We start from the raw sequence: 13394 nt of genomic DNA, 5'->3' as shown, positions 1-13394 counted from the left end.
GATTGATAGACCAAGAAACAATGGTTGAGTGATTCACTTAATCAGATAAGCAGAAAATAATGTTTTGGAGTTCAAAAGCATTAAACAGTGATTTAGAAAGCAAATAGTAAAATTGGCGTGAAAAGATATGTGAGAAAACCGTTAAGACTTCAGAGTTGTTCATTTTCCAGATTTCTATTTCTATTTCTTACCAACTATTTTAACCATGCAAGTTCAATTCATGGCAAATTGTGATTGACTAAGCCCTAATTCTTCAGTGATTTAGTCTCCTCTAACCTAGTCAACTGCCAATCACTTGGTCACTTAATTTCGATTAGAGGTTTAAGTACGATTCTAGTCTATTAGCCACAAAAACCCTAATTACCTAAATATAAGAAGATTATATGTCACGTATCCCATTAAGTCCAAGCAATTAGTATTTAAGAGGAATTACTTTCAAGCTTTTGTCCAAGTAAATTACTTTTCCAAGATTTAATAAGAATTCAATTAGAAAAAGGGTTATCTTCCAATATACCCTAATTCCTAGGATGAAGAACAAAAACAAATCCTTGAAATTGAAATCAATGCATTAATTAAAATAGAGAGGCAATAGTATTAATTCATAGAATAAACAGAGCTCCTAACATTAACCAAGGAGGTTTAGTTGCTCATGACTCAAAAAGAAACTAGGGTTTTAAAAAGTGTAAACTATGGAATGAAGTGCATAAGAGAGAAGATTTTCGAAGGGTTGAATCTTTTTCCTTTTATATCTGACCTAATTTGATTTGAAACTAAAATAAAATAATAAATTCTAAACCTAAAAGATTTTGTTTGTAAATAAAAATAACTAAAACAAAATAAAATACAATAATTAAAAGTCAAATCCAACTAAAGATGCTCCTTTGGTGAAGATTGATCTGCATTTCATTGGCACTAAACGCTAGATTCGGCGTTTAGCACCCAGGTGGCAAAAACTCCCATTTCGATTCTAACTTCCTGGCGCTAAACGCCAGACTAGTGGCAAAGAACTTCCAATCATTTCTGGCTTGCTGGCGCTAAACGCCAGTCTTGGCGTTTAGCGCCCCTGCTGGCATAAGCTTAGCACGTATTACAAGCTTCTGGCACTAAACGCCCAGGTTCTATCAAACCGATCCAAACTTCACCTGAAATAATTAAAACACCAAAGCAACTCAAAGTAGCATCCAAAGAGGTTTCAAACACTAAAATCTAATTAAAACTCAATAATTTCACCTCTAAAATGAATAGAAAACAAAGAAAAGATGCTCATGTATCAAAGAGCTATTTAATTTTTTAATCGATAATAATTTTTTAAAATTTAATATTTTTAGATTAATCTAATTTTTGTTTTTTTAAAAGAGATGAACAAATTTTAGTTGAAGAAAATTAGTTAAAAAATATAATTTTTTAATTATTTCATATCATTTAATATATAAATATGTTTATTATTTAAATATGATGTTATATTAATAAAGGATAAAGTTGTCTAATATCTATTATGAAATTTTAATTCATTTGATAAACTGTTAGTGATATAAGTCGTTATTATACCATATGCTAATTACAGTGAAGCTGGTTAGTTAGAGATTACTAAATGTTAACTCAGCTTAGTTAGTTAGTTGGCTTTTACTTAACTAGAGTTGGTTAGTCCACATGCTGTTGTATATATAGTGCAGTTGTATCGAACTTTACCCTTGTGATTTTCCATTCTCTTTTGACAAGAAATTTGAATTATTTCACCACTTTCTCTGCTTCTCTTCCTTCTCGTTTTCTATCTTTGAACCTTCCACAATTCCAGTTTTCACATGGTACAGTGAGCGTGGAAGATTTGCATCAGTGAGAGGAATCGATCGAAGCTCAAGAGAAAGAACAGGTTGTTGTTGAAAGCTCCCGATTCGGCCCATCCATGGCGAATGAGGAGCGAATGAAAGATCCATTCGAAGCAGCAGAGGACGAGTATTCTCCAAGCGACATTCAATGTCTCACAAAAGTTCTGAACTAACTTTAAAGATTTGGAAACCTACACTTGCAAAACAAGATAAACCAAAATCCACCAGCTGTCACTGTAAGTTCGAATTCGAACTATGACATACACAATCCCTATTACATGCATCCAGGAGAAAACCCTGGGATCTCCATTGTGAAGGTGACCTTAAATGCATCTAACTACCATTCTTGGGCTCGTGCAATGCAATTAGCCCTCAAATCAAAGAATATGCTACAATTTATTGATCGCTCATTACCTAAACTTGATATGAATGACAAAAATTTTTTGGCGTGGAAAAGTGTGATACATATGTCGTTGCTTGGATAAATCTCTCACTCATTAGTGAAATTTTCCAAAGTATAATCTGGAATGAGAATGCTTGTGACATGTGGAATGACCTTAAACATAGATACCACCATGGAGATGTCTTTAGGGTAGCTGAATTGGAAGAAGAAATATATAGTGTGAAGCAGGATGACCTAAGCATAACTGCGTATTGAACAAAATTGAGAGCCCTATAAGAGGAACTGGACTATCTGGAACCGATCCCTCAATACTATTGTGGAGCTTAGTGTATTTGTGGAGTAGGCGTGGTTATAGAAAAATAAGCAAGAGAGACAATTGCACTCCCCTGATGTGAGTGAATCTCGAATTCTCATGAGCTCAGCCGATTTGGTTTGAAAGTGCAAGATACCAACACCCTCCTCCAAATGGTAATTTTTGAGAAAGAGGAAGGTCAAACAGAGATAGAAGAGGTAGAGGAAGTAGAAGACCTCCTAAAATATGTTTTTATTGTAATAAGATAGGACATTTGGTGGATACCTATTATAAGAAGCATGGGTTACCCCTCACATGAGACAGCAACCATACCGAACCATGAATTGCACAATCACAGCACCTGGCAATGAAATTGGAGAAGCCAGTGACAGTCAATTAGATTTGACTCAAAATGAAGACGGTGAAAATTCCCATCTCATGATATCTCAAGAACAAAGAGAAACATTAATTGCATTGCTTCAATAAGGGAATAACCAAAATAACACTGCTAAGCAAAACCAGCCTGTACAGAACCACACAGGTATACCAATTTATATTATCCACATGAGTTCATATATTTCACACATCTTATTCACAAAATTCTTTTTTTTCAAATTTATGGATAATAGATAGTGGTGCAACTGACCATGTGTCCTTTTTCCTTAAAAATTTTTTTAGCTATCGCTACTTTGATTCCGTTCTTGTGAAATTGCTTGATAGAAGCCAAACCTTGACAAAAATAGTTGAAACAGTGATTTTTTCAAATAACCTAGATCTCACTGAAGTGTTGTATATACCGTCTTTTACCTTTAATCTATTGTCAGTATCTAAGGCTACAAAATAATTAAATTGCCACTTTTTTATGACTGACATGTGCTGTGAGATACAGGACAAGAGTACCTCGAAGATGATTGGGTGTGCTAAAGAATCAAATGAACTTTACACATTGAGAGTCAGCTCACTATGCTCACAAACTACCACCATATCTGCATCAACACCCTACACATTAGAAATTTCTAAAACTGCACCACAAATCTCTCTTTAATCACCACACAACAAAAGCTGCACAACATTCTACATTCCACACTCACATGTTTTGAAAATATAGCATAGAAAATAATGCCAAATTATGGCATCTAAGATTGGGGCATGTCCTTGAAAGTAGATCTATTGTAATAAAGAAAGATTTTTCCTTCATAGAATGCACAGGTTATGTTGAACCTTGTGATCCTTGCTATTTTGGCAAACAAAAGAAATTATCTTTTACAAGAAACATTACACAATCTTCTAAAGCTTTTGATTTGGTACATCTAGACATATGGGGCCCTCTACCATTCCTTCGATTAATGGATATCGATATTTTTTAACAATCGTTGATGACAAAACCAGGTTCACCTGGGTTCATTTTTTCAAATTAAAGTCTGAAGTACCAATCCTAGTAAACAATTTTGTGACACACATTGAGACACAGTTTAGAAAAATTGTCAAGTGTTTCAGGTCCAATAATGGACCCAATTTAATTTTATTTTTTTTTTTAAAGAAAAAGGCATCATTCATCAAACATCCTGTGTCAAAATACCACAACAAATGGTGTGGTAGAGAGAAAGCACTAACACCTATTAGGCATGGCTAGAGCACTTTTATTTCACTTTTCAATTCCGAAATCCTTTTGGACTTATACTATTAGCCATGCCGCCTTTCTCATATATAGGTTACCAAGCATCGCTTTAAAAGACAGAGCACCTTATGAACTATTATGTTCTGAAAAACCAGATTTACCGAGTTTGAAAGTTTTTGGTTGCTTGGCTTATGCTACTCCCCTCAAGGCACAAAGAAAGAAGTTAGCCAAACGGGCAAGGAAGTGTGTGTTCTTAGGCTATAAGTCACACACTAAAAGTTTTATCATGTATGACATTACTTCAAGAGAACTGTTTCTATCTAGAAATGTTCAATTCTATGAGGAAGTGTTTCCTTTTGAAAAGAATTCAGATTCTACACCTCAGGGTCATGTGTATGCACATAGTCAGCATATAGATAACACAAACTTGTTTTCTCCCATATATGATGAGCATCAAAACCATTCGAATCAATTTTTTTAGCACACACAATTTCGCACTAGCCCAGGACAACAATCACAATCTATCGAGTCAGAAAATCTTACATTGACACCCCTTCATCCACCAATTGAAAACCAGGAATCGCATTCATCCTAGCATTCACCATTACCACCGCTGCATTCACATCACTCATCACCTCCATAAATTATTCATCCTACTACTGTCCAAAGACCAAACAGAATTAGAAAACCACCAGCCTATTTGGATGACTATCAATGTGCAATGTTACCATCATCAGGACACATTCAATCACCAGGTACCCTCTTTCCAAATATATCACTTACCAGCATCTCTCACCGAACTACAGAACTTTTTCTTTAGCCGTGTCCACCATTTTAGAACCAAAATCATACAATGAAGCAATTCAATATCCTTGTTGGAAGAATGTAATAAATGCTAAACTTCTTGCTCTTGAAAATAACAAGACATGGGTGCTTACCAAACTGCCTCTTGGAAAGAATGCAATTGGATCTAAATGGGTCTTTAAGGTGAAATTGAACGTTGATGGGACTGTTGAAAGGCACAAGGCCAGGCTGGTGGCTAAAGGTTTTAATCAAAAAGAGGGATTAGATTATTTTGACACCTTCAGTCCGGTCTTTGCATGACAACACTACGCGTGTTACTTTCTATCGTAGTCCCCAAGCTGTGGTATCTACACCAGTTAGATGTCAATACGGTATTTCTTCATGGGGATCTGCCGAAAGAGGTATACATGAAGGTCCCTGATGGTCCTGAAGCCCCTGCTGGATCAGTTTGTAAGCTTAACAAGTCCCTTTATGGACTAAAACAAGCTAGTCGCCAGTGGAATACCAAGCTTGTCTCAGTCTTATCTGAAGCTAGATATGTACAATCCAAGTCAGACTATTCACTCTTCACTCGGCGAACTCCATCTAATTTCACAGCCATTATAACATATGTTGATGACTTGGTTTTGGCAGGCAACGACATTCAAGAAATTACCTAGATTAAACGGCTATTGGATTCCCGCTTTAGCATCAAGGACCTGGGAAAACTCAAATATTTTCTTGGCATGGAAGTTGCATACAACACTAAGGGGCTTGCTTTGTTCCAAAAGAAATACACCACAGATTTGATAGAAGAATTTGGGTTGATTGAAGCCAAACCCATATACACACTGATGGATTATTCCACTCATCTATCAAAGACCTTTGGAGACCCTATGGATGATTCAAAGCTCTATCGTTGCCTCATTGATAAACTACAGTATTTGACTAACAACAAGGCCAGATATTGCATTTGTCGTGGGTAAACTCAGCCAATACCTAGAGTCCCCAATGATTGAACACTACGAAGCTGCTCTGCAAATACTTCGCTACCTCAAGAAGGCCACTGTTGCGGGTCTCTTCTTCCCTGTCAACACTGATTTCAGCCTCATTGGGTTTGCGAACGCTGACTGGGCAACTTGTCCATACACAAGGAGATCTATTTCTGGCTACTGTTTCTTCCTAGGGATCACCTTAATCTCTTGGAATGAAGAGCAGTAAGTAGCAAACTGTGTCTTGATCATCTTCGAAGGCGGAATACCAGACATTGGCAAATGCGACGTGTGAGGGTCTGTGGCTTCTTCCATTATTAAGAACTCTTGGCGTTGATCATGCGCAGCCATTCACCCTCTATAGCGATAGTCAATCCGCACTCCACATGGCCGCTAATCCATTTCTGCACGAGAGGATGAAGCACATAGAGGCTGACTGCACATTGTGCGAGACAAGGCCAATGAGTAGATCTTGAAGCTGCTCCCTGTCACACCTGCTCCAGGACCCTTCTATTCATGTTATCGCAAACTAGGATTGTTAGATCTTTACACTCCTAGTTTGAGGGGAAATGTTAGTTGATATAAATCGTGATTATATCATATGCTAATCATAGTGAAGCTGGTTAGTTAGAGATTACTAACTGTTAACTTGCCTTAGTTAGTTAGTTGATTTTAGCTTAACTAGAGTTGGTTGGTCCACATGCTGTTGTATATATAGTGCAGCTATACCAAACTTTACCTTTGTGATTTTCCATTCTCGTTCAACAAAAAATCTGAATCATTTCACCTCTTTCTCTGCTTCTCTTCTTTCTCGCTTTTTGTCTCTGAACCTTTCAGAGTTTGAATTTTCACATAAACATTCTAATCATTGGAATTCAATTTAATTCTGACTGAAATTCAATTATTGATAGACTTCAATTTAATTCTATACTATTAAAAGCTTTTAAAGTATTGCGAAAAAAATTGTTGAAATGGTTAATACTCAATTCTTCTTCTCTTGAGTATTTTATGTATGTCGACTAACAATTTGTTACCAAGCACTCCTAACACCATATAGAATATGGTTGTTATTAATTAATTAAGCATTTAAATTATTTTATAATTAACAAAACAAAAAAATACACGTTGATTATTAAGAACTGTTTCCGTTATCATGAAATGAAAAGAAAATTCTGAATCCCTAACAAGTTTCTTCTTTCTTTCTTTTTTTTTTTTACTCTTTTCTGAAATTGCAAATAGAAAATGGTAAGAAAATAAATAATCTATTCTATATATTCTATTATATAAAAATTGGATTTCTATCCGTTAATGATGGAGCTGACATGACATGCTTCTGACAGTGTTTCCCAATTTATTTCTTTTAACTCATTAAATATAAGTTATTACGATAAACTAACTATATCAACTAATTGATTTGATTAGATATTTAAATATCATATAATTTATTATAATTTATATCAATTTGATTTGGTAGTATTTTCTAATTTAATTATTTTAATATTTTGTTAATATTTTTTAATTTATTTCTTTTAATTTATTAAATCAAATTTATTGTGTGTACTAATTAATTAATTTGATTAATTTATTAGTCATTAAAATAATAAATCTATGAATAAAATAGACAACAAAGATATTTTTAACTAATAATCAAATAAAATCATACATATTGAACTAAATTCAAATCATGTGAATTAAGGACTAAATTAAAATAAGATAATTTCTTAATTATTCAAGTTGAGTGCAATAAATACAAATTAATTTTGTTAGATAATTATAGTTGGCTGGTGTACTATATATAAACGCCACACAAAATTATAAGAAAATTGTGATTTTTATCGCTTTTACTATTTCAACTCTTCTTTTCTTCTTCTTTTTTATGTGTAATTTTTTTTATGTATAAATATACCCAAAATGAGAAAGTATAAATGAGAGTTTTATTAATTGTTTGCTTGATGAATATATCTCAATTTAGACATTCTACTATTATAGATGGAAATTAACCTGTAGCAATTTAAAGTGACCAATGTATTTTTTTATAGTATTAGATAGAATATTTGTTAAAATAAATATATCCATTGTAATGAATTTTTTTTCAAATGTTATATTTTTATGTCACTTGACCTATTATGAATTTATTTTTTAAAATGATAACAAATTATATTTTTTTCTAATGTTATTGCTTAAAAAAGAGTGATAATGCGAGTCAACAATTGTATGAATATTGTTCGTAAGAATGTTGAGAGAGATCATAAGCCTACATTTTCTAAAGATTTATTGTTCAATAAAACAAACAAATTTCATATGATTTAATTTATATGAATACCAAACTTAGCTTTCTTTTTTGGTAAAAAACGCTACAAAAGCTTTTCAATGTACAAATAATAAGTTTTGCAGAACCTTTTTGATGAGATGCATGATAATGGTCAAATTCTTGAATTTATGCATTTGCAAGAATAAAACTAAAAATGTATTAGTGGTTAAAGATCGGAGGAATCCTCCGCCATTTATTTTTTCGAAATCATTAAATTTCTATTGTCACAAAAAAAATATATAAGGGAACATCCTATTGGACTCGGACTAATATATAAAGGGAGCAGATAAAATCAAGTTCTTATATTTGGAAAATATGAGCAGTACATAGAATCTGTTATCCTTTGTTAAAAATTTGCATGAATCCGTTTAGTTTATATGAAAATATCATTCATAGCATTTTAAGATAAATGAAAAGTTGTTCCAAAAAATGCATCATTCATGAAAGAGCAAAGAAGCATCTTAGCCATATCAGTCGTGTAAATTTTTTGAAAGCACAAAATAATAAAATAAATTAATTTTAATATTATTAGAAGTTAAATTTAATAGTTTAAATAAGTACTATTAATTATGTTAAAATTTATTTTCTTAATAGAAATTAGGTTTTTAATTTGTACTTAATGATGGAGTTGACGTAACATGCTTATGAGAGTATTTAGCAATTTGTTTCTTTTAACTCATTAAATACAATTTATTATGATAAATTAACTATATCAACTAATGGATTTGATTAGATATTTAAATATTAAATAATTTATTATAATTTATATCAATTTGATTTGGTAGTATTTTTTAATTTATTTTTTTAATATTTCATTAGTATTTTTTAATTTATTTTTTATTTATTAAATCAAATTAATTATACTAATTATCTGTATTAATTAATTAATTAGATTAATTAATTAATCATTAAAATAATAAATCTATGAATAAAATAGGTTTTCGAGATATTTTTCACTAATAATTAAATCAAATCAAATCATATATATTGAACAAAATTTAAATCATGTGAATTAAGGACTAAACTAAAATAAGATAATTTTTTACTTATTCAAATTGAATGCAATAAATAAAATTAATTTTCTTAGATAATCATGGTCCTCTACACTTCTATATATAGATAGTCATACAAAATTATAAAAAGCATCATTTTTTATCACTTTTGCTATTTCAACTCTTTTTTTTATGTATAAATGTACTCAAAATGAGAAGGTATGAATGAGTGTTTCATTAATTGTTTGTTTGACAAATATTACAGTTTGAAAATGTCTCAATTTAGACATTCTACCATTGTCGATGGAAGATGAACCTGTAGTAATTCAGGGTGACCATGATATTTTTATAGTATTACATAGAAAAATATTTTTCAAAATGAATATACCCGTTGTAATTAATTTTCTTTGTCAATTTGTTATCTTTTACCTAACAAACAATATCTATATATGTTGAATATATTATTTTCATCATAAGGCATACATAACTGATTTAATTCTATATTTAAAAATACTCATGTGGTAACTAAATACCATATTGTTATCTCGCTAAAGTTAATTCTCCTATGATTATGCGAATGTATAGCACTATCAGATGAAAATTGATTGAATTACATTTATTTCTAACGAGGTAGGTGACCTTTTAGGCCTAATCATGGTCAGAGTTGAGGAAAGTTTGAAAAATGTTAACAATACAAATACTTTTTATTTTTAATACCCAATAATAAATATATAAATTAAAACTAATATTGTTTCGTACAAAGTCATAAAATGTATAGCATATTCAAAATATATCCAATCCATATTAACTGTCATTGTTTATCAGGTACGTTATGACAAATCTGGTTATTGAAAAAGATTAAAATTAACTTAAATATACACAATATTATTTCATACTTTACATTTTTATTTTATTATCATAAAAAGTCATACATATTATAAGAGAACTTCATTTTTTTACCAATGGTTCTTCCATTCAATGGTTTCTATAAAGAAAAAAGGCATAATAATATTGTGCTCAACAAGAATATATGGGATTTTGAAAGGTTGAAGTATAGGTTTAGTCCTTAATATATTTGTAGATGAAGTGCAGAGTAGATAAAAAAATAGCTAATAAATGATTAAAGCTTTCTCAATGCTAACAGTCGTAGTGTATGATAGGTGTTTTATAATTTTTTTTTTGGATTTGATTGTTTTTTTATTATTATATGTTGTTCTGTTTAATTTATGCTAAAAAGACTTATGATAATCATCTTATTGTAGTAGTGTAAAAGTTGTAGGTATTATATTTACTTTGTATACTTTTAAATCTCATATTCTTGATGGATATTTGTGACTGAGTAATTATTAAAAGAAATTGGTTTAATATCTATTTTATATTCTATTTAAATTACGAGTAAATATTTTTTTTAAAATAAATAATACGATTTTTTCATAAAAACAATGTTTAAATAATTGTGAAATTAGATTATACCACAGATGATGATAAATATCTTGACATTAGATCTGCTATAAAACAAGTTTTTAGGAATAATATGTTGTATTATATAATTTAGTTATATTTTTCTTATCTTCGATTTATATTATTTAGATTAGCATTTTTCTAAAAAGGGTTATTTAATTTTTGTTTTAAAATTATTAAATCAAATCAGTTACAAACTAATTAATTAGGTTGATTAAATACCTAAATATCTTATATTTTAATATAATTTAATTTATATAAATATATGACTTTTACAGGTATTTGCAAGGGATTATTCGCGTTTTAATTTGGAGATAAATGGGAACTCGTGAAATCCTCACGACCTGCCACGCAAAAATGGATGGGGACTAGAGGTGACAAACGGGTCAAAACCCGTCGGGCTGGCCCACATAACCTGCCAAAAAAGACGGATTGGGTTGGAAATTTGAAACCGCCAAACTTAAAAAGCCCGCCTACCCCGCACCGCCTGATTCATGGACTTTGGTGGGACGGGGCTGGGGCCAGACAGGCTTCCCTGCTGGGCCAAGCTTTTATTTTGTCAGGACTATTTATTTATAAATTTCTATGATGTTATTGATCTACAGGAGGATGAAGATGATAATTGAAGATGTTCTAAATTTTATTTTGGATTATGTTTTATGTTTGATTGATTATAAATTTGAAGATGTTTAATTATATAGTTTGGACAATATTTATTTTCTTTTGGACAATATTAGTTTTATTATTTTGTTTCAAAAAATTTGTTTTATAATTATGTTTATTACATATTTATAATTATAAAGACTTTAATGTGTGTGAATTTAAAAATTATAATTTTTTTATGTTTTTAGAAATTATAAATTTATTGAAATTATTGTGAAATTATATATTATTTAATATTTAATGATTTATAAAAAAAAAAAAAGAGCCTGCCAACCCGCTAGCCTACTATTAGGCAGGGCAAGAGAGAAATTCAGGATCGCCTTACTAGACGGGGTGGGGCGGCCAGCCCACTAGATGGGGTTTTTGGTGGGACAAGGCGGGCTTTCCGGTTTGCCTCCCCTGATGGGACACGGACATAAGTACCCGCCCATGGAACCTATTAAATATACGCAAATATAAAATTATTAATTTATCCTAATTTATATATACATAAATCCATTTCTTAAATTTAGTAACCCTAATTTCTGCCTCCAATTCGAATTCTTCCTTTTTCTTCTAGACTCATTCTCAGTCTCGATTCTCTCTCTCTCTAACTCACTTTCTCTACCTCTCAAGTCCATCACTATGTCGCTCAGTATCATCCCAAAAATGTTATGTTATGTTATTATGTTGAAATATATTTTTATATTATCTCCTTTTGAAATGTTATTTCTCATAACGAATATTTATAAATTGTGTTGAATTATATTGAATTTATTATTTTATGATTATTATATTATGTATTTTTGTGTTAATTTTTTCAAAAGTTTTCAAAGAATATTCGTAGATATCTGAGGAGATCTGCGTTCCCTAAGGGATAATTAAACAGGAACTTGCAATAATGGAGAAGGATCGGGAGCATTTTTTTTTAAATAGGAGTGAAGGATGGGAAGGGGGCTTCTCACGCTCCCTTGAATACTCATTACCATATCTAACTAGCAACGGAGATCCAAACTGAGCCGATCTAAGAGGGGACGCATGGACTTCATCTGCATTGGGCCTTTAAGGTAATGAACCTAAATTAAATTTGGGACCCTAACAATAGATTTTAGTTGATCTTACTTGAGTTGAGGTTTTATTAGGTCCAAATATATCTTGAATTAATATTTTGAGTCATTGTTATAACAAATACTATACTATTTAATATTATAACACTTAGTATATGTAAAAGTTGGATATATTTACAAGACATTTTTTAATTCAAATTAAAAAAAATTAATTATCTTTTTTTTAGTTTTAAATATTATTTTTTAATGTAACAAAAAAGTGAAAATAACAATAATCACTCACATAATTAAAATAGATAATCTTAATATATACATGACATTATATATATCAAGGATTATTATATATGATATATAATTTATTGAACAATTTTTTCATCTTAATATTTAATAAATTTAACATACAAAATATTATTTAACATACAAAAGAAGTAACTTAAGTCATCATCTAGGACAATAAATATAATAGTGCAAATACTTATTTATTTATTAATAATGAAAAAATATGTAAATAGTATAAATTGATATTTTTTAGTATAAAAGTAATAATAAAGGTTATTAATTAAGTTAATTACATAATTAAAAAATTATGAAGAATTTTTTAAATAATAATAAAAAATAAGATCATTATTTTCACATATTACAAAGTTTATGAAAAAATTTTTAGATAATAAATCAATCCTCAATAGATTATACATTAATTCTATCAAAAAAATAAATAATCAATACATTAGATATCATTATTTATATACTAATATAATATATATTATCGATTATTAAGTTTAACATTAATTTTTAATCCAATTTTTGGTAATTAAAATTTAAATGATTGAAATTATTAAATGTTGAATATTTTGTATCTAACCAATTTATTTTTTTATTGAAATTAAAAAAAGATGAGTTGTTAACCAATTTTAAATTTAAATTTTATCTCACTAACCAAAATTAATTTTAAAATAAGAAATTACTTTATACATCGTATATATTGTAGGATAGTATGGTCATTTGCT

This window comes from Arachis ipaensis, chromosome B5 (genome assembly GCF_059453495.1).
Source record: "Arachis ipaensis isolate K30076 ecotype BB chromosome B5, ASM5945349v1, whole genome shotgun sequence".
Lineage (NCBI taxonomy): Eukaryota > Viridiplantae > Streptophyta > Magnoliopsida > Fabales > Fabaceae > Arachis > Arachis ipaensis.
Note: the sequence above shows the minus strand (reverse complement) of the source record.